Source organism: Ranitomeya variabilis, chromosome 7, assembly GCF_051348905.1.
Source record: "Ranitomeya variabilis isolate aRanVar5 chromosome 7, aRanVar5.hap1, whole genome shotgun sequence".
NCBI lineage: Eukaryota > Metazoa > Chordata > Amphibia > Anura > Dendrobatidae > Ranitomeya > Ranitomeya variabilis.
This window is the reverse complement of record NC_135238.1, coordinates 244,074,725-244,095,058: the sequence shown is the minus strand read 5'-3', so window position 1 is coordinate 244,095,058 and position 20,334 is coordinate 244,074,725.

The window sequence follows — 20,334 nt, the reverse complement described above, 5'->3', positions numbered from 1 at the left end:
GGCAGCACAGGTCCCCAATAGGCAGTTAAATGTCCCAAAAATGCAGGTAAATGTCCCCAATAGGCAGCATAGTCCCCAATAGGCAGCACAGGTCCCTGTTGTGAATTCCGTTCTGGAGCTCCCTCCTGTGGTTGCTAATGGTATTTTTGTGAGTTCTGCCCTTGGGCTCCCTCTGGTGGTTTCGAGTGGAACTGCTGCTTTTTTAGGTAGCTGTAGCAGCTGCCTTCACTGATCGCCTTGCCTGGGTTTGTTATTTAAACCTGCTCTGGGCTTTAGTTCATGCCAGCTGTCAATGTTCTTGGTTGGATTTGGTTCTCTCCTTGGATTTCTCATATGGCCTGTCCTTGTCAGCAAAAGATACGTTTTTGCTAGTTCTTGTTTGTCCATTTGCTTTGGACTCTATTGCTTTGCAAATATGTCTCTTTTTGTCCAGCTTGTCACTATGTCATATTCAGACTAGCTGGAAGCTCTGGGGAAGCAGATTTGCCCCTCCACATTGTGAGTCGGTGTGGAGTTCATTTTTGTAAACTCTGCGTGGATTTTGTAGTTTTTAATACTGACCGCACAGTATCCTTTTCTCTCTGTCTATCAAGTTTAGTATTGGCCTCCTTTGCTGAAATCTCATTTCATTTCTGTGTACGTCATTTCCCTCTCCACTCACAGTCAATATTTGTGGGGGGCTATCTTTCCTTTTGGGGTTTTCTCTGAGGCAAGATAGCTTTCTATTTCCTTCTTTAGGGGTAGTTAGTTCTTAGGCTGTGAAGAGGTGTCTAGGGAGAGTCAGGAACATCCCACGGCTATTACTAGTGTTGTTGTTAGGATTAGGGACTGCGGTCAGTAGAGTTACCACCTCCTCAGAGCTCGTCCCATGTTGCGCTTTAGCCACCAGGTCATATCAGCGTGGCCTCTTAACCACCAGGTCATAACAGGTTTCCAATAGGCAACATAGTCCCCAATAGGCAGGGAAATGTCCCCAATAGGTAGCATAGTCCCCAATAGGCAGGTAAATGTCCCCAAGAGTTAGCATAGTCCCCAATAGGCAGGGAAATGTCCCCAATAGGCAGCATAGTCCCCAATAGGCAGGGAAATGTCCCTAATAGGCAGGGAAATGTCCCCAATAGGCAGCATAGTCCCCAATAGGCAGGTAAAAGTCCCCAATAGGCAGCATAGTCTCCAATAGGCAGCACAGGTCCCCAATAGGCAACATAGTCCCCAATAGGCAGCATAATCCCCAATAGGCAGCATAGTCTGGGACCGGCGTTAAAAAAACAAAAAAAATACCAGTACTCACCTATGTCTCCCACTGCTCTGAAAAGGCGCCTGCTCGACTCCGCCTTTTTCTGGCACAGGCAGCATGACATCATCAGGCTGCACAGGTGGCGTGATCCAAGAACATGGTCTGTGCTCCATACGGAGGGCCGCGCATCGTCTTTGCTCGCCGCCTCGTAGTTCCACTCGCGATTACAGGGCCCGCCAGCATTGAACTGTAGTGAAGTTCAATGTCGGACGGGCCCAGGGGCTGGATAAATGTCCTCGGAGGGCCGCTTGTGGTCCGTGGGCCGTAGTTTGAGGACCCCTGCCATAGAGAGAGTAAATGCAGTTCACAGGAGCTGGGGAAAGATGAGTACATTCAGAGCATATCTGTGGGAAGAGGAGACAACTTGGTTAGATGAGATGATATAGATGGTGATGAAGATGACAATATTATGGGAGTGATGGTGGTGAGCAGCCAAAGGCATCTTCGAATTCTAGTCTAATTCAGAGTAGTGTAATTAGAAATCTGTAATTTGAAAGATGGAATTTGGAAGATGGCTGTAGCAGACAGCATCTGCAGGTTTTTCTAAATATCTGACATGAAATCAGAATAAACCTTTCCCATTTTAGGTCAGTTAGGATTACCAAAAATATTAACATTTGCCAAATTCCAGAATAATGACAGAGAATGTTTTAAGGCATTTTTATCACATTTTATTACATGTACTGATAATATGGGGGTGTACTCACTTATGCTGAGCATTGTGTATCTACTATATAATTGTGTAAGGGTCACTTCTGTCTGTGTGACCAAGTTTTTACTATTGATGCTGCCTATGCAGTGTCAATAGTAAAAACATCTAATGCTAAAAACAATTTAAAAAAAAATCATTATATACTCACCTTCCGCCGCCTTTCCCGCTCCTTGCGACGCTCCGGTGACCGCTCCATGCAAGCGGCAGGTTCCGGTGGCAAGGATAGTCTGCGAGAAGGACCTGCCATGATGTCACGGTCATGTGACCGCGACATCATCACAGGTCCTGCGCGGCTGCGCGAGAAGGAGGCGACAGGACTACAAGGGGCCCTCGGAAGGTGAGGATATGTTTATTTTTTATTTTGTAACCTGTGACATACGTGGCTGGGCAATATACTACGTAGCTGGGCAATATGCGTGACTTATACTACGTGGCTGGGCAATATACTACGTGGCTCTGTGCTGTATACTACGTCACTGGGCAATATACTACGTAACTGGGCAATAAACTACGTCACTGGGCAATATACTACGTGGGCTGGGCAATATACTACGTGGCTCTGTGCTGTATACTACGTCGCTGTGCAATATACTACGTGGCCTGTGCAATATACTACGTGGGCTGGGCAATATACTACGTGGCTCTGTGCTGTATACTACGTCGCTGTGCAATATACTACGTGGCTCTGTGCTGTATACTACGTCACTGGGCAATATACTACGTTACTGGGCAATATACTACGTGGGCTGGGCAATATACTACGTGGCTCTGTGCTGTATACTACGTCGCTGTGCAATATACTACGTGGCTCTGTGCTGTATACTACGTCACTGGGCAATATACTGCGTTACTGGGCAATATACTACGTGGGCTGGGCAATATACTACGTGGCTGGGCAATATACTACGCCACTGGGCAATATACTACATAACTGGGCAATATACTAAGTTGGCTGTGCAATATACTATGTGGACATGCATATTCTAGAACACACGATACGTTAGAATCGGGCCACCATCTAGTATAGTATATAATATACTTGTCATGATAATGTAAAAATGCCATAATGTGAGTTTAGTTCTAGAAGGTACCATGGCACAGATACACACTCTGCAGATTTGACCCCCCTTTCTCTCCCACTGCATTCGCTGATACAGAAACAAAGCCCTATGGCAGACACACTCTGTGCAACGTGATACCAATGTGTAGCGGCCCCCACTGAATAGTTTATAGCTACGCTGCAAAATACCAGACTCTGTCAAGCCACTCGTTCCCCCCTCCCTTTCCCCAGGAATGTCTTTGGTGAAGCCAAAATGTAAAGAGTAGAAAGAGGAGTGCATATCATAACTCAGCCCACTCAGTGATGTCACGATTAGTGTTGAGCGATACTTTCCGATATCGGAAAGTATCGGTATCGGAAAGTATCGGCCGATACCGTCAAAATATCGGATCCAATCCGATACCGATACCCGATCCCAATGCAAGTCAATGGGACGAAAATATCGGAATTAAAATAAACCCTTTATAAACTTGTAGGTTCATTCTACATGAAGGAAAACAACTAAGAATAATGTAGGATGTATTGGGGGACGTGGCGGAGATATTAAAGGGACAGAGGTTTAGCCCAATGTAATAGAATAGCATGATTTTTAATTTTTTTTTATGAAGTTCGGCGTTAGAAAGAATTTGACTATGTTATTTTTTTTTTTTTTATGTCAGATATTGATGTTTCACTACTTCCATGCCCTTCACCTTCTTTTTTACTTCTCCCACGCTTTCTTCTTAATTATCCTCATCATCAGCTTCTTTGACATCAACTTCTTCACCTTATTCATCTTCTTCTTCATCTTCTACCTATTATTTTTTGGGTTACATTGTTCATATTCTTTTTATTTTACTATTATCTTCATCATATTCAACTTCTTCATCATATTCTTATTTGTGACAGGCATTCCCGTAGTTGTTATCTATAAAAGTTTGAAGATTACACCTTCCGTTCTGCCTGTCACAAACCAGTTACATTTGTCCGCGTTCAGTTTGGCCTGCAGCATCAGGCTTTATCCAGGGGCACCACGAGGAGGAACGGACTCACCCCCATACACTGCTTAGTCTTCTTCTGCTTATAATTTACATAATATTTTTTTGCTCTGATATTTTGTGTTATGCTTAATGTCCTTCTGCTCTTTGTTCTGCAGCCTCTTGTTCTTCTGCTTCTCGGTCTTCCAGGTCGTCGTCGTCTCCAGGGTCGTCGTCTCCGGGGTCGTCGTCATCGGGGTGGTCTCCGGGGTCGTCGTCATCGGGGTGGTCTTCAGGGTCATCGTCTCCAGGGTCGTCGTCATCACGGTGGTTGTCGTCTCTGGTGTCGTCGTCATCTTAGGGGTGTTCTTCCGGGTCATCGTGTTTAGTCTCTTGAACTTGGAAATGTAGCAGAAGGTACAAGAAGGCTGAGAAAATGCCGAGAACCAGCTGATGGAACTGGAACTCGGATGGCTACCCGAAGGTCCAAGAGCCAATGGAACTACCGAGGACCAGCTGACGTTACTGGAACCCGGTTACTAAGCAGGAGGTACCCGTGCCTGAAAGCACTACCAAGGACCACCTGACGTTGGTGGAACTCGGATACCCAGAGGGAGGCACCTAAGCCAAAGGCTCTGCCCGGAACCAGCTGACGGTACTGGAACCAGGATGGGGAGCAGAAGGTACAAGAGCAAAAGACACTGCCGAGAACCAGCTGACGGTGCTGGAACCCGGATGGGTAGCCGAAGGTCCAAGAGCCAATGGAACTACCGAGGACCAGCTGACGTTACTGGAACCCGGTTACTAAGCAGGAGGTACCCGTGCCTGAAAGCACTACCAAGGACCACCTGACGTTGGTGGAACTCGGATACCCAGAGGGAGGCACCTAAGCCAAAGGCTCTGCCCGGAACCAGCTGACGGTACTGGAACCAGGATGTGGAGCAGAAGGTACAAGAGCAAGTGTCTGCGTGGCTTTTGCAGGACACGTTGCCGGCTGCACAGCAGGGGAACAGCTGGCGGTGCTGGACCCCACTGACACATTGGCGAGGTGTTTGGCTCTGTGCAGCCAGCACTTCCGGACAGCAACGAGCGGTGTTGTAGCCCGGGCTCTGCAGGGGGAGCAGAGTGTAGGCCGAAGCCTACTTGAACCAATTTCAAAGGTAACCTTTAACCCCCCCTCAGGGGTTAGAAAGTAGAAGAGCCACAGCTTATGCAGCAGTAGTGCTGCACAAGTCAAAGGTTGCTCTTTTAATTTCGCTCCTTGCACACGCTGAATGAAACACGTATAACATTTAGCCCTTTATACAGTCAAACTGTGTTGGAGGCGCGAGTTCCCTTTGTAATGAGACGCAGCACAGATGTCAAGAATCCCACCTTGGTGCTGGGTGCAGCCTCCTGAGCGTTGTTATTTGCTGTACAGGAGTCTGCGCTGTCGTGTTATCCCCTGGCCTAGCGCTGTTAGCGCTGCCCATCTTCTGACCTCATTTAATGTTGGCCGGTGCGGTTCGCGATGCCCATGAATCCCAGCCCCGCAGTGTATTGACATAGTTTAAACACTGCGGGGCTGGGATTCATGGCCTGGCGCAGTACATATGTTCGCCTCTCGCTTGGGTTCTTACACCTGCTTCAGACTATGTGGCGTCAGCTGATCCCTTATCGCATGCCACGGCCATGAAGCCGCACAGTCCGAAGAAGGCGGAAGGAGATGAGGGACAGGCGAAGTGATGCACTGCTCCTGCCCATCAAACACACCCTCGCAGTCCCAATAAATAAGACACCGAGGGGCGTTGTGTGGGTCAGGGCGGCCGCAGAGGCGCAGGCAGCCAAACAATGATGCCAGAAGACGGGCAGCGCTACCAAGGGGGTTGCAGCGTGTCATTACAAAGGAAAGTCACACCACCGGGACGGTTAAATGGTCACACAGAGGACACATTTCAGACGTGTTTTCAGTTCCACATGTGCGAGGAGAATACGTTTCTGAGCCACCTTGCACACATGCAGCATTACCGCTGTACAAGGTGGCTGGATAACGTAAAAACGCCTGGGGGAGGGGGGACAGGTTCCCTTCAATTTCAGTTCTTGTGTCTGCGTGGCTTTTGCAGGACACGTTGCCGGCTGCACAGCAGGGGAACAGCTGGCGGTGCTGGACCCCACTGACACATTGGCTGGTGTTTTTCTCTGTGCAGCTAGCACATCTGGGCCCCAACTGGCGGTGTGTTAGAGCCCAGGGACAGCAGGAGGAGGAGCAGGAGGAGGAGGAGCAGGGGGAGGGGAGTGTAGGCCGAAGCCTGCACAGGCGGCAGCTTTGCGTGTGTTGTGTCTGCGTGGCTTTTGCAGGACACGTTGCCGGCTACACAGCAGGGGAACAGCTGGCGGTGCTGGACCCCACTGACACATTGGCGAGGTGTTTGGCTCTGTGCAGCCAGCACTTCCGGACAGCAACTAGCGTTGTTGGAGCCCGGGCTCTGCAGGTGGAGCAGAGTGTAGGCCGAAGCCTAATTGAACCGATTTCAAAGGTCACCTTTAACCCCCCCTCAGGGGTTAGAAAGTAGAAGAGCCACAGCTTATGCAGCAGCAGTGCTGCGCAAGTCAAAGGTTGCTCTTGTAATTTTTCTCCTTGCACACGCTGAATGGAACACGTATAACATTTAGTCCTTTATACAGTCAAACTGTGTTGGAGGCGCGAGTTCCCTTTGTAATGAGACGCAGCACAGATGTCAAGAATCCCACCTTGGTGCTGGGTGCAGCCTCCCGAGCGTTGTTATTTGCTGTACAGGAGTCTGCGCTGTCGTGTTATCCCCTGGCCTAGCGCCGTTAGCGCTGCCCATCTTCTGGCATCATGTAATGTTGGCCGGTGCGGTTCGCGATGCCCATGAATCCCAGCCCCGCAGTGTCTTAACATTGTTAAAACACTGCGGGGCTGGGATTCAGGGCCTGGCGCAGCACATATGTTCGCCTCTCACACTCGGGTCCTTACACCCGCTTCAGACTGTGCGGCGTCATCTGATCCCTTATCGCATGCCACGGCCATGAAGCCGCACAGTCCGAAGAAGGCGGAAGGAGAGGAGGGACAGGCGAACTGATGCACTGATCCTGCCCATCAATCACACCCTCGCAGTCCCATTAAATAAGACAACGAGGGCTGTTGTGTGGGTCAGGGCGGCCGCAGAAGCGCAGCCAGCCAAACAATGATGCCAGAAGACGGGCAGCGTTACCAAGGAGCTTGTTGCGTGTGTCAATACAAAGTCAAATCACACCTGAGGGACGTTTTAATGGTCACAGAGGACACATTTTAGACGTGTTCACTTCAACATGGGCAAGGAGAATAAGTTTCTGAGCCACCTTGAACACATGCAGCATTACTGCTGTTCAAGGTAGCTGTAAAACATAGAAACACCTGGGGGAGGGGGGACAGGTTCCCTTCAATTTCAGTTCTTGTGTCTGCGTGGCGGTCGCAGGACACGTTGCCGGCTACACAGCAGGGGAACAGCTGGCGGTGCTGGACCCCACTGACACATTGGCTGGTGTTTTTCTCTGTGCAGCTAGCACATCTGGGCAAAAACTGGCGGTGTTAGAGCCCAGGGTCAGCAGGAGGAGCAGGGGGAGCGGAGTGTAGGCCGAAGCCTGCACTCGAGCAAGTTGAAAGGAAACCTTTAACCCCCCCCCCAGGCGTTTGTAGCTGAAAGAGCCATTGTGTACAGCACTAATGCTGGAAAAGGTAAACTTAGCTCTTTTAATTATGGTCCTTGTACATGCGGAACCTAACATTTATGAAATGTGTCCCCACACAGCGTTAAACCGTCCGGTAGGTGGAACTTTCCTTTGTCGTGTGACGCAGCACAGCCATCATTTTTACCCCCTTGTCGCCGTTCGCCCCCTCCTCAGCGTTGTTTGAATCTGTCCCGGAGCCTGCGCTGTTAGGTTAGCCCATGGCCATGCACACATGTTGCGCTGCCCGTCTTCTGACCTCATTTGGTGTCAGGCTGGCTGCGCCTGTGCGGGTGCGCTGGCCGAGATCCCGCCTCGCAGTGTCGTCTAATGTAATCCCACCGCGGGCCTGTGATCCGTGCCCGTGCGCAGTGCATATCCTCTCCTCTCACTCCCCTCCCTACGGCTTTTTCAGACTGTGCGGTGTCACGGCCGTGGCATGCTATTAGGGACCAGCTGACATCGCACAGTCTGAAGAAGCCGTAGGGAGGGGAGTGAGAGGAGAGGATATGCACTGCGCACGGGCACGGATCACAGGCCCGCGGTGGGATTACATTAGACGACACTGCGAGGCGGGATCTCGGCCAGCGCACCCGCACAGGCGCAGCCAGCCTGACACCAAATGAGGTCAGAAGACGGGCAGCGCAACATGTGTGCATGGCCAAGGGCTAACCTAACAGCGCAGGCACCGGGACAGATTCAAACAACGCTGAGGAGGGGGCGCACGGCGCCAAGGGGGTAAAAATGATGGCTGTGCTGCGTCACACGACAAAGGAAAGTTCCACCTACCGGACGGTTTAACGCTGTGTGGGGACACATTTCATAAGTGTTTGGTTCAGCATGTGCAAGGAGCATCACGAAAAGAGGCACTTTTTCCCTTTGCATCATCATTACTGCTGCACAAGGTGGCTCCTTCAGTAACGAACGCCTGGGGGGGGGGGGACAGGTTCCCTTAAATTTAACTTGTTGTGCCTGCGTGGCGGTCGCAGTACACGTTGCCGTATACACAGCAGGGGAACAGCTGACGTTACTGAACCCCAATAACAGAGGAGGGACTGTTGACTGTGCGTACAGCACTTCTGGACGGCAACTGGCGGTGTTGGAGCCCAGGGACAGGTGGAGGAGGAGGAGGTTGGAGGAGGTAGGAGGGATTGCCACACACACAGCAGGGGAACAGCTGACGTTACTGAACCCCAATAACAGAGGAGGGACTGTTGACTGTGCGTACAGCACTTCTGGACGGCAACTGGCGGTGTTGGAGCCCAGGGACGGGTGGAGGAGGAGGAGGTTGGAGGAGGTAGGAGGAGGTAGGAGGGATTGCCACACACACAGCAGGGGAACAGCTGACGTTACTGAACCCCAATAACAGAGGAGGGACTGTTGACTGTGCGTACAGCACTTCTGGACGGCAACTGGCGGTGTTGGAGCCCAGGGACGGGTGGAGGAGGAGGAGGTTGGAGGAGGTAGGAGGAGGTAGGAGGGATTGCCACACACACAGCAGGGGAACAGCTGACGTTACTGAACCCCAATAACAGAGGAGGGACTGTTGACTGTGCGTACAGCACTTCTGGACGGCAACTGGCGGTGTTGGAGCCCAGGGACAGGTGGAGGAGGAGGAGGTTGGAGGAGGTTGGAGGGATTGCCACACACACAGCAGGGGAACAGCTGACGTTACTGAACCCCAATAACAGAGGAGGGACTGTTGACTGTGCGTACAGCACTTCTGGACGGCAACTGGCGGTGTTGGAGCCCAGGGACGGGTGGAGGAGGAGGAGGTTGGAGGAGGTAGGAGGAGGTAGGAGGGATTGCCACACACACAGCAGGGGAACAGCTGACGTTACTGAACCCCAATAACAGAGGAGGGACTGTTGACTGTGCGTACAGCACTTCTGGACGGCAACTGGCGGTGTTGGAGCCCAGGGACGGGTGGAGGAGGAGGAGGTTGGAGGAGGTAGGAGGGATTGCCACACACACAGCAGGGGAACAGCTGACGTTACTGAACCCCAATAACAGAGGAGGGACTGTTGACTGTGCGTACAGCACTTCTGGACGGCAACTGGCGGTGTTGGAGCCCAGGGACAGGTGGAGGAGGAGGAGGTTGGAGGAGGTAGGAGGGATTGCCACACACACAGCAGGGGAACAGCTGACGTTACTGAACCCCAATAACAGAGGAGGGACTGTTGACTGTGCGTACAGCACTTCTGGACGGCAACTGGCGGTGTTGGAGCCCAGGGACGGGTGGAGGAGGAGGAGGTTGGAGGAGGTAAGAGGAGGTAGGAGGGATTGCCACACACACAGCAGGGGAACAGCTGACGTTACTGAACCCCAATAACAGAGGAGGGACTGTTGACTGTGCGTACAGCACTTCTGGACGGCAACTGGCGGTGTTGGAGCCCAGGGACGGGTGGAGGAGGAGGAGGTTGGAGGAGGTAGGAGGAGGTAGGAGGGATTGCCACACACACAGCAGGGGAACAGCTGACGTTACTGAACCCCAATAACAGAGGAGGGACTGTTGACTGTGCGTACAGCACTTCTGGACGGCAACTGGCGGTGTTGGAGCCCAGGGACAGGTGGAGGAGGAGGAGGTTGGAGGAGGTTGGAGGGATTGCCACACACACAGCAGGGGAACAGCTGACGTTACTGAACCCCAATAACAGAGGAGGGACTGTTGACTGTGCGTACAGCACTTCTGGACGGCAACTGGCGGTGTTGGAGCCCAGGGACGGGTGGAGGAGGAGGAGGTTGGAGGAGGTAGGAGGAGGTAGGAGGGATTGCCACACACACAGCAGGGGAACAGCTGACGTTACTGAACCCCAATAACAGAGGAGGGACTGTTGACTGTGCGTACAGCACTTCTGGACGGCAACTGGCGGTGTTGGAGCCCAGGGACGGGTGGAGGAGGAGGAGGTTGGAGGAGGTAGGAGGAGGTAGGAGGGATTGCCACACACACAGCAGGGGAACAGCTGACGTTACTGAACCCCAATAACAGAGGAGGGACTGTTGACTGTGCGTACAGCACTTCTGGACGGCAACTGGCGGTGTTGGAGCCCAGGGACAGGTGGAGGAGGAGGAGGTTGGAGGAGGTAGGAGGGATTGCCACACACACAGCAGGGGAACAGCTGACGTTACTGAACCCCAATAACAGAGGAGGGACTGTTGACTGTGCGTACAGCACTTCTGGACGGCAACTGGCGGTGTTGGAGCCCAGGGACGGGTGGAGGAGGAGGAGGTTGGAGGAGGTAGGAGGAGGTAGGAGGGATTGCCACACACACAGCAGGGGAACAGCTGATGTTACTGAACCCCAATAACAGAGGAGCGACTGTTGACTGTGCGTACAGCACTTCTGGACGGCAACTGGCGGTGTTGGAGCCCAGGGACAGGTGGAGGAGGAGGAGGTTGGAGGAGGTAGGAGGGATTGCCACACACACAGCAGGGGAACAGCTGACGTTACTGAACCCCAATAACAGAGGAGGGACTGTTGACTGTGCGTACAGCACTTCTGGACGGCAACTGGCGGTGTTGGAGCCCAGGGACAGGTGGAGGAGGAGGAGGTTGGAGGAGGTAGGAGGAGGTAGGAGGGATTGCCACACACACAGCTGGGGAACAGCTGACGTTACTGAACCCCAATAACAGAGGAGGGACTGTTGACTGTGCGTACAGCACTTCTGGACGGCAACTGGCGGTGTTGGAGCCCAGGGACAGGTGGAAAAGCAGAGGAACACAATGTAGGCCGAAGCCTGAGAAAGTCGAAAGGGAACCTTTAACCCCCCCCCCAAGGCGTTTGTAGCTGAAAGAGCCAGCTTGTGCAGCACAAAAGATGCAAAAGGAAAAGGTGGCTCTTTTCATCATGCTCCTTGCAAACACAGAACTAAACACTTATAAAATGTGTCCCCTGCAACCGTAAAACCGTCCCGGAGGTGGGACTTTCCTTCGTAATGTGACGCAGCCCAGCCGTCATTCCTACCCCCCCGGCGCCGCGCACCGGCTCCTCAGCGTTGTTTTATTCCGTCAAGGAGCCTGCGCTGTTATGTTATCCCGTGGCCAGGCACACTTAGCGCTGCCCGTCTTCTGGCATCATTTGGTGTCTGGATGGCTGCGCCTGTGCGGCCGCGCTGGCAGAGAGCCCGCCTCGCAGTGTCTTCTGATTTAATCCCACTGGGGGCCTGGGATCCATGGACATGCGCAGTGCATATCTGAACCTCCACCTCTCACTCATCTCCCTATGGCTTCTTCAGACTGTGCGGTGTCACGGCCGTGGCATGCTGTTAGGGACCAGCTGACACCGAACAGTCTGAAGAAGCCATAGGGAAATGAGTGAGAGGTGGAGGTTCAGATATGCACTGCGCATGTCCATGGATCCCAGGCCCCCAGTGGGATTAAATCAGAAGACACTGCGAGGCGGGCTCTCTGCCAGCGCGGCCGCACAGGCGCAGCCATCCAGACACCAAATGATGCCAGAAGACGGGCAGCGCTAAGTGTGCCTGGCCACGGGATAACATAACAGCGCAGGCTCCTGGACGGAATAAAACAACGCTGAGGAGCCGGTGCGCGGCGCCGGGGGGGTAGGAATGACGGCTGGGCTGCGTCACATTACGAAGGAAAGTCCCACCTCCGGGACGGTTTTACGGTATCAGTGGACACATTTTATAAGTGTTAAGTTTTGCGTGTGCAAGGAGCAAAACCAAAATAGCTACCTTTTTCCTTGTGCAGCATTACTGCTGCACAAGGTGGCTCTTTCAGTAACAAACGCCTTGGGGGGGGGGGGGGGACAGATTCCCTTACATTTCAGTTGTTGTGTCAGCGTGGCGGTCGCATGACACATTGCCGGCTACACAGCTGGGGATCAGCTGACGTTACTGAAACCCAATAACACTGGGTCGTATGTTTTGACTGTGCAGACGGCACGTCTGAGCCTCAACTGGCGGTGTTGGAGCCCAGGAATTTAAGTTCAGGTGGTAGAAAGATGAACACAACAGGAGACCTGGATAACGTATACAGTGACCTAATTATTCAATCAGGAGGAGGAGTGGCAAATTCCGGCGAGATCCAGGCCTTGTTCATTTTCAGGAAAGTAAGCCGGTCAACGTTATCGGAGGATAGTCGCATGCGACGGTCAGTTAGTACACCACCTGCAGCACTAAAGACACGTTCCGATAATACACTGGCCGCAGGGCAAGACAGCACCTCCAATGCATACTGGCTTAGCTCTGGCCATGTATCCAGCTTTGAGACCCAAAACTTGAAAGGGGAAGAGCCGTCTGGGAGTACAGCAAGAGGGCAAGACATGTAGTCTGTCACCATCTGACGGAACCGTTGCCTCCTGCTGACTGGAGCCGTCTGTGATGGTGTAGACTTTTGTGGCGGGCACAGAAAACTGTGCCACAGTTCGGCCATACTGGTCTTGCCTTGGGCAGAGGCACTGCTTCTGCTCCCTCTTTGTGCAGAGCCTCCACCACGGCCTGGACGCACTGAGCTGCTTTGGAATGCACTAGCAGCACTTCTCTCAGTTGGAATGGAGAAGATGATGGAATTGACCAGTGTGTCTTGGTACTCCCGCATTTTTCGCTCCCGGTTCAACGGTGTGATGAGGCTTTCTACGTTGTCCCGGTAGCGAGGATCGAGGAGGGTGAACACCCAATAATCAGACATGTTGAGAATGTGGGCGATGCGGCGGTCGTTTCTCAGGCACTGCAGCATGTAATCCACCATGTGCTGCAGACTGCCAACTGCCCAAGAAACGCTGTCCCCTGCTGGAGGCGTGATCTCTGCCCGCTCGTCATCACCCCACCCTCGCTGTACACACTGAGTACTGGACAATTGTGTAACTCCCTCCTCTGGACGGATGTCTTCCTCCTCCATTGACTCCTCCTCATCCTCCTCACAAACGGTCCCCTGCCTACGCGTTTGTGAGGAACCACGTGGCGCTGACTGTCCAGAAGATGATGGAAATGGTGAATCCTCATCCTCCACCTCTTCCACAACATCATCCCTTAGCGCTTGCAGTTATTTTTCAAGCAGGCAGATAAGGGGGACAGTCATGCTGACTAGTGCATCATCTGCACTCGCCATCCGCGTGGAATAATCAAAGGGACGCAAAACCTGGCAGACGTCATTCATAGTGGCCCACTCTGTGGTTGTGAAGTCTGTACGGCGCTGACTGCGACTTTTTTGCGCCTGAAGCAGCTGGTACTCCATTACAGCTTGCTGCTGCTCACACAACCGCTCCAACATATGTAACGTGGAATTCCACCTGGTAGGTAGGTCACATATGATGCGATGTTCCGGCAGGCGGTGTCGGCGCTGCAGAGCCGCAATGCGCGCTTTTGCCGTGCTGGAACGCCGCAAGTGAGCACACTCTAGGCGGACCTTGTGCAGCAGTGCATCAAGATCCGGATAGTCCCTCAAAAAGCTCTGCACGACCAAATTGAGCACATGTGCCAGACATGGGATGTGAGTGAGGTTGCCGAGGCCCAGAGCTGCCACCAGATTTCGGCCATTATCACACACTACCATGCCTGGCTGGAGATTCGCTGGCACAAACCACACATCGCTCTCCTGCTTGATGGCATTCCAGAGCTCCTGCGCTGTGTGGCTACGATTCCCCAAGAAAATTAATTTCAAGACGGCCTGTTGACGTTTGGCCACGGCTGTGCTCATGTCGGTCGTAACAGGTACACGTTCATCACGGGTCCATGTGGAGGTGGACTGTGACGGCTCCTGCAGCGATGATTCTGAGGAACTGGTGTAAGAGGAGGAGTCAATGCGTACAGAATGGATTCCTGCAATCCTTGGAGTGGGCAGGACACGTCCTGCGCCACTCGCACGGTCTGTACCCGGCTCAACGACATTAACCCAATGGGCAGTGAGGGAAAGGTATCGCCCCTGTCCATGTTGACTGGTCCACGCATCGGTGGTGAGGTGGACCTTGCTACTGACGGCGTTCAGTAGCGCGTGTTTTATGTGTCCCTCCACATGCTTCTGCAGGGCAGGGACGGCTTGCCTGCTGAAGTAAAAGCGGCTGGGCACATTGTACTGTGGGACTGCCAATGACATCAAGTCACGGAAGCTGTCAGTCTCCACCAGCCTGAATGACAGCATTTCCAGTGACAGAAGTTTGGCAATGCCTGCAGTCAGAGCCTGTGCTCGTGGGTGGTTTGACGAGAAAGGCCGCCTTTTCTCCCATGCCTGTACTACCGATGGCTGTAGACTGGGCTGGGAGTGTGTGGATGACTGGGAAAGTGGCGCTGCGGGTGGAATTACAGCGGGTCTCTGGACAACAGGGGCAGAGGTTCTTCCACGGCGATCCTGGGAGGACGCCGAACCAGCTGCGTGTGAGGTAGAGGAAGAGGCAACACGAGCTGAAGAGGTGGTAGCTGCCGCTGTTGGTTGGCCTACCTCTTCAGTGTGTTTTTCTAACTCCGCCGGGTGCCTGTTGCGCACATGTTTCCACATGTTGGAGGTATTGAGGTTGCTGACATTTTTCCCTCTTTTGACTTTTTGATGACACACGTTGCATCTGACATAGCAAATGTCATCTGCAACTGTGTCAAAAAAGGACCAGGCACTGCAAGTCTTGGGAGCGCCCTTTTTGGCTTTTGGAAGAGACATGCTCCTAACGGGTGCCAAAGCGGAGGCTGCAGGATCCGCAGTCTTCCCCCTCCCTCTCCCTCTTTGGGCCGTACGGGGAATCTCTTCCTCAGAGCTGCTCCCACCACCTTCCTGTCCCTCACGCCAAGATGGGTCGAGGACCTCATCATCTACACTACCCTCTGCCCCCAACTGCTCCTCCTGGGTAGTCTCAGCAGCAGAGCACGCACCAGTAAGTGGCACCTGAGTGTCATCATCAGCTGATGCGGCCTGCGATGTGGTGACCGGAGCCACTGGCCCACCCGCCTCTTCAGAGGAAGACAGAAAAAGCTGTTGGGCATCACTGCACCCTGCCTCTTCTTCCATTTCTCCAATGCTGCTTGGCTGGCCCCCTGTTTCCAAGCCAAGAGATTCAGAGAACAGAAGTAGAGACGGCTCCTGTCCTGGGCTCTCTGTCTGCCTGGGCAATTTGGCAGGTGGTGAAGAGACAGATGGCTGCTCTCCAGTGCTCTGTGTCTGAGAGGATGTGGCACTAATGGAAGTTGATGCATTAGCTGCCATCCATCCGACAACAGCTTCAATTTGTTCTTCACGCAGCAGCGGTGTACGGCGCTCGGACACAAAGCTTCGCATGAACGACTGTTGCCTGGTGAAAGTGGGTGCTGATGAGTCACCGGTGCCCGCAGCAGGCACAGAATCCCCACGTCCCCTCCCTGCTCCGCGACGGCTCCCACGCCCACGTGCCTTACTCACTGCCTTCTTCATCTTGGTTGACTGATAAAGATAAGCAGAAAAGTACTAACGGATTTGTGTGCTTATTCCTGAGCAACTCCTCCTAACAGGTATAAGAAGCACTAATTATCTAAAGTGTGGACTAGACTTTAATATGAGCTAATGTGGCCTACAGAAATGTAAAGTGGTGTAACTGGTGTGTTTGGTGAACTTTATTATTTATTTATTTTTTGGGGGCTGAACTGACAACAGATAGAGCTGCAGTCACACGGAGACCGTGCAGACAGACGTAAACGGCGCTACAAGGCCCAAAAACCCTCCTCTACTTTATCCTATGTAGTGTTTTTCCACAAATTAGCTGGAGACGGGTGGAAAGACACTAATAGGATTTTTTTGAATAAATTAGCAGCAGACTACACTATTTGGAAAAAAAAGAAAATTGATTTGGCGGTATGACGCAGTGAAAAACCCTGAGCTGGAGACAACCAGGCTACAGCTGCTCACAGATTACAGGGCGAGCTGCAGTCACACGGAGACCGTGCAGACAGCCGTAAACGGCGCTGCAAGGCCCAAAAACCCTCCTCTACTTTATCCTATGTAGTGTTTTTCCACAAATTAGCTGGAGACGGGTGGAAAGACACTAATAGGATTTTTTTAAATTAATTAGCAGCAGACTACACTACTTTGAAAAAAAAGAAAATTGATTTGGCGGTATGACGCAGTGAACAACCCTGAGCTGGAGACAACCAGGCTATGGCTGCTCACAGACTACAGGGCGAGCTGCAGTCACACGGAGACCGTGCAGACAGCCGTAAACGGCGCTGCAAGGCCCAAAAACCCTCCTCTACTTTATCCTATGTAGTGTTTTTCCACAAATTAGCTGGAGACGGGTGGAAAGACACTAATAGGATTTTTTTGAATAAATTAGCAGCAGACTACACTACTTGGGAAAAAAAAAAAAAAAAGGAACAGTATGAGGCAATGAACCACCCTCCCTGAACTGAATACAACCAACTATGGATGGCCTATGTGGCTGCACTCAGACTGGAGACTGGGCTGCACTCACACACACACACACACAGACCCTGCAGATCGCTGTGAAAACAGCGCTACAAGGCAAAAGGAAGGTGATTAGTAGGTGAACACAGCGGTTGCTAAATTAGCCTTTGGAAAGCACAAAGAAGCAAATCGCTATCTCTAAACTGTCCCTCAGTCAGCAAACAGCGTCCTGTCACTAACTGAATTCACAGCAGAGTGATCGCAAAATGGCGCCAGCGACTTTTAAACTGCATCATGACATCATTACACCAGCCAATCACAGCCTTGCCAGTAGTTTCATGCCCTCCATGCTAAACAGGATGTGCCCACACTTGGAATCAATCTCATTGGCTGAATTTCTGCTTTTTGAATCTTAGAACTTCCGATTCCGGTATCCGATACGCGGCAAGTATCGGAATCCCGGTATCGGAATTCCGATACCGCAAGTATCGGCCGATACCCGATACTTGCGGTATCGGAATGCTCAACACTAGTCACGATGAGAAGGCATATCTTACCCCTGCTGAGTTGTAAGTGAGTGTTGGTCCAGGGAGTGAGCTAACAGCAGCTCTGCAAGCTGTCCTCATGCATCTGGATATATGCTCACCATTTTCTCTCAGCACACGGCCAGCCAAGATGATATGAAATGATCTGAATGACCTGTAAGTGTTCTTTTCAATGTTAATCCTTTTTTTTATTTGTAATTGTATTGTACACATGATTTTGTCTTCTTTATATCTTTTTATACCTTGTAAACACTGCTTACCTTTTTTGGAGTAAAATATAAATTTACTAGCTTGTCATCCATGCTCTAAATGAAATGTCGTGTCCTCTGAGGTGAATTACGCCACTGATTTGGGTTGGCTCTGGACCTGTTAATAATTAGGAAATCGGAGCTGGTGGCAGCATACTTTGTTCTGTGCATTTGGGAGGCTTTGTAGCGATGGTGGTGTTGATAATTATTGTTCCCGCCTGAGTGGGAGTAGTTATATCGCCCTCGCTGCAGCATGCCCAATAGCCAGTACATAGCAGGCAGCTTTTCTGGCGACTAATTACCCTAGGTGCAGTACGCAGACTGACGTGAGGGTAAGGGGAGCGCCAGAGAGCTGCAAGTTCCAAACCGGAATTCGGAAGTGAGATATAGATAAATCCCCTTCAGAAGGTACCAGGGGCAACCAAACAACCCGGGTTCGTGACAAATTGGTGTGAGTGGTGGCATACCTCCCAACTTTTGAAGATGGGAAAGAGGGGCAAAGTTTGCGGCGCACAACGCGGCAAATTTTAGGCCATGCCTCTGACCACACCCATTCATAATTAGTCACACCCATATCCACATCCCAACCACACCCATTTAGCACTGCTGATCACACTGTTTCATATACAATAATTATAAACAAAAAAATATGGCCACACAGTGCTCCATACTGTATAATGGCCACACATGATGCTCCATACTGTATGATGACCACACATGATGCTCCGTACTGTATAATGGCCACACATGATGCTCCATACTGTATAATGACCGCACATGATGCTCCATACTGTATAATGACCGCACATGATGCTCCATACTGTATAATGACCGCACATGATGCTCCATACTGTATAATGACTGCACATGATGCTCCATACTGTATATTGGCTGCACGATGCTCCATACTGTATATTGGCTGCACGATGCTCCATACTGTATAATGGCCACACAGTGCTCCATACTGTATAATGACCACACATGATGATCCATTCTGTATAATGACCGCACATGATGCTCCATACTGTATAATGACCCCACATGATGCTCCATACTGTATAATGACCGCACATGATGCTCCATACTGTATAATGACCCCACATGATGCTCAATACTGTATAATGACCGCACATGATGATCCATACTGTATAATGGCCCCACATGATGCTCAATACTGTATAATGACCGCACATGATGATCCATACTGTATAATGGCCCCACATGATGCTCCATACTGTATAATGACCACACATGATGCTCCATACTGTATAATGACCGCAAATGATGCTACATACTGTATAATGGCTGCACATGATGCTCCATACTGTATAATGGCCCCACATGATGCTCCATATTGTATAATGGCCCCACATGATGCTCCATTCTGTATAATGACCACATGATGCTCCATACTGTATAATGACCCCACATGATGCTCCATACTGTATAATGACCCCACATGATGCTCCATATTGTATAATGACCACACATGATGCTCCATTCTGTATAATGACCACACATGATGCTCCATACTGTATAATGACCCCACATGATGCTCCATACTGTATAATGGCCCCACATGATGCTCCATTCTGTATAATGACCACACATGATGCTCCATACTGTATAATATAGTGATAGATATAGCGTGCACTCTGTCAAGTAAATGAGGTGCTGGTGTAATGGACCAGATGGTCACAAATACAGGTAAAAATCAAATTCACCGCACTCTCTTAGGGAATATTATGCAAAATACTTTAAATTTATTATAATATGTTCTGGGAGCATAACAGAATATTTCAATAAAGCGATAAAGCAGACGTTTTGGCTCCACCAGAGCCTTTATCAAAATCACTGTAGACCAAAAGAAAAGCAGAAAAAACAAAATAATGTAGACAACATAAATGAAATACCGTATTTTCTGGTGTATAAGACGACCCCCAACTTTTCCATATAAAATATGGAATTTGGGATATACCTGCTGTATAAGACGGGGGTCATCTTATACGCCCAGTCATCTTATACGGCATGTGGTTCCCAGGGTCTGGAGGAGAGGAGACTCCTTCAGGCCCTGGGATCCATATTCATGTAAAAAATAAAGAATACAAATAAAAAATATGGATATACTCACTCCTCCGACGAACCCTGCTGTCACCGCTGCAAGCGTCTGCCTCCGTTCCTAAGAATGGAGAGTGAAGGACCTTCGATGACGTCGCGGCTTGTGATTGGTCGCGTGACTGCTCATGTGACCGCTCACGCGACCAATCACAAGCCGCGACGTCATCGCAGGTCCTACACTCACTGCATTCTTAGGAACGGAGGCAGACGCTTGCAGCGGTGACAGCCAGGCTTCTCGGAGGGGTGAGTATATCCATATTTTTTATTTTTATTCTTTATTTTTTTCATGAATATGGATCCCAGGGCCTGAAGGAGAGTCTCCTCTCCTTCAGACCCTGGGAACATCCAGGATCGCTCCCTGCACACGCCGTA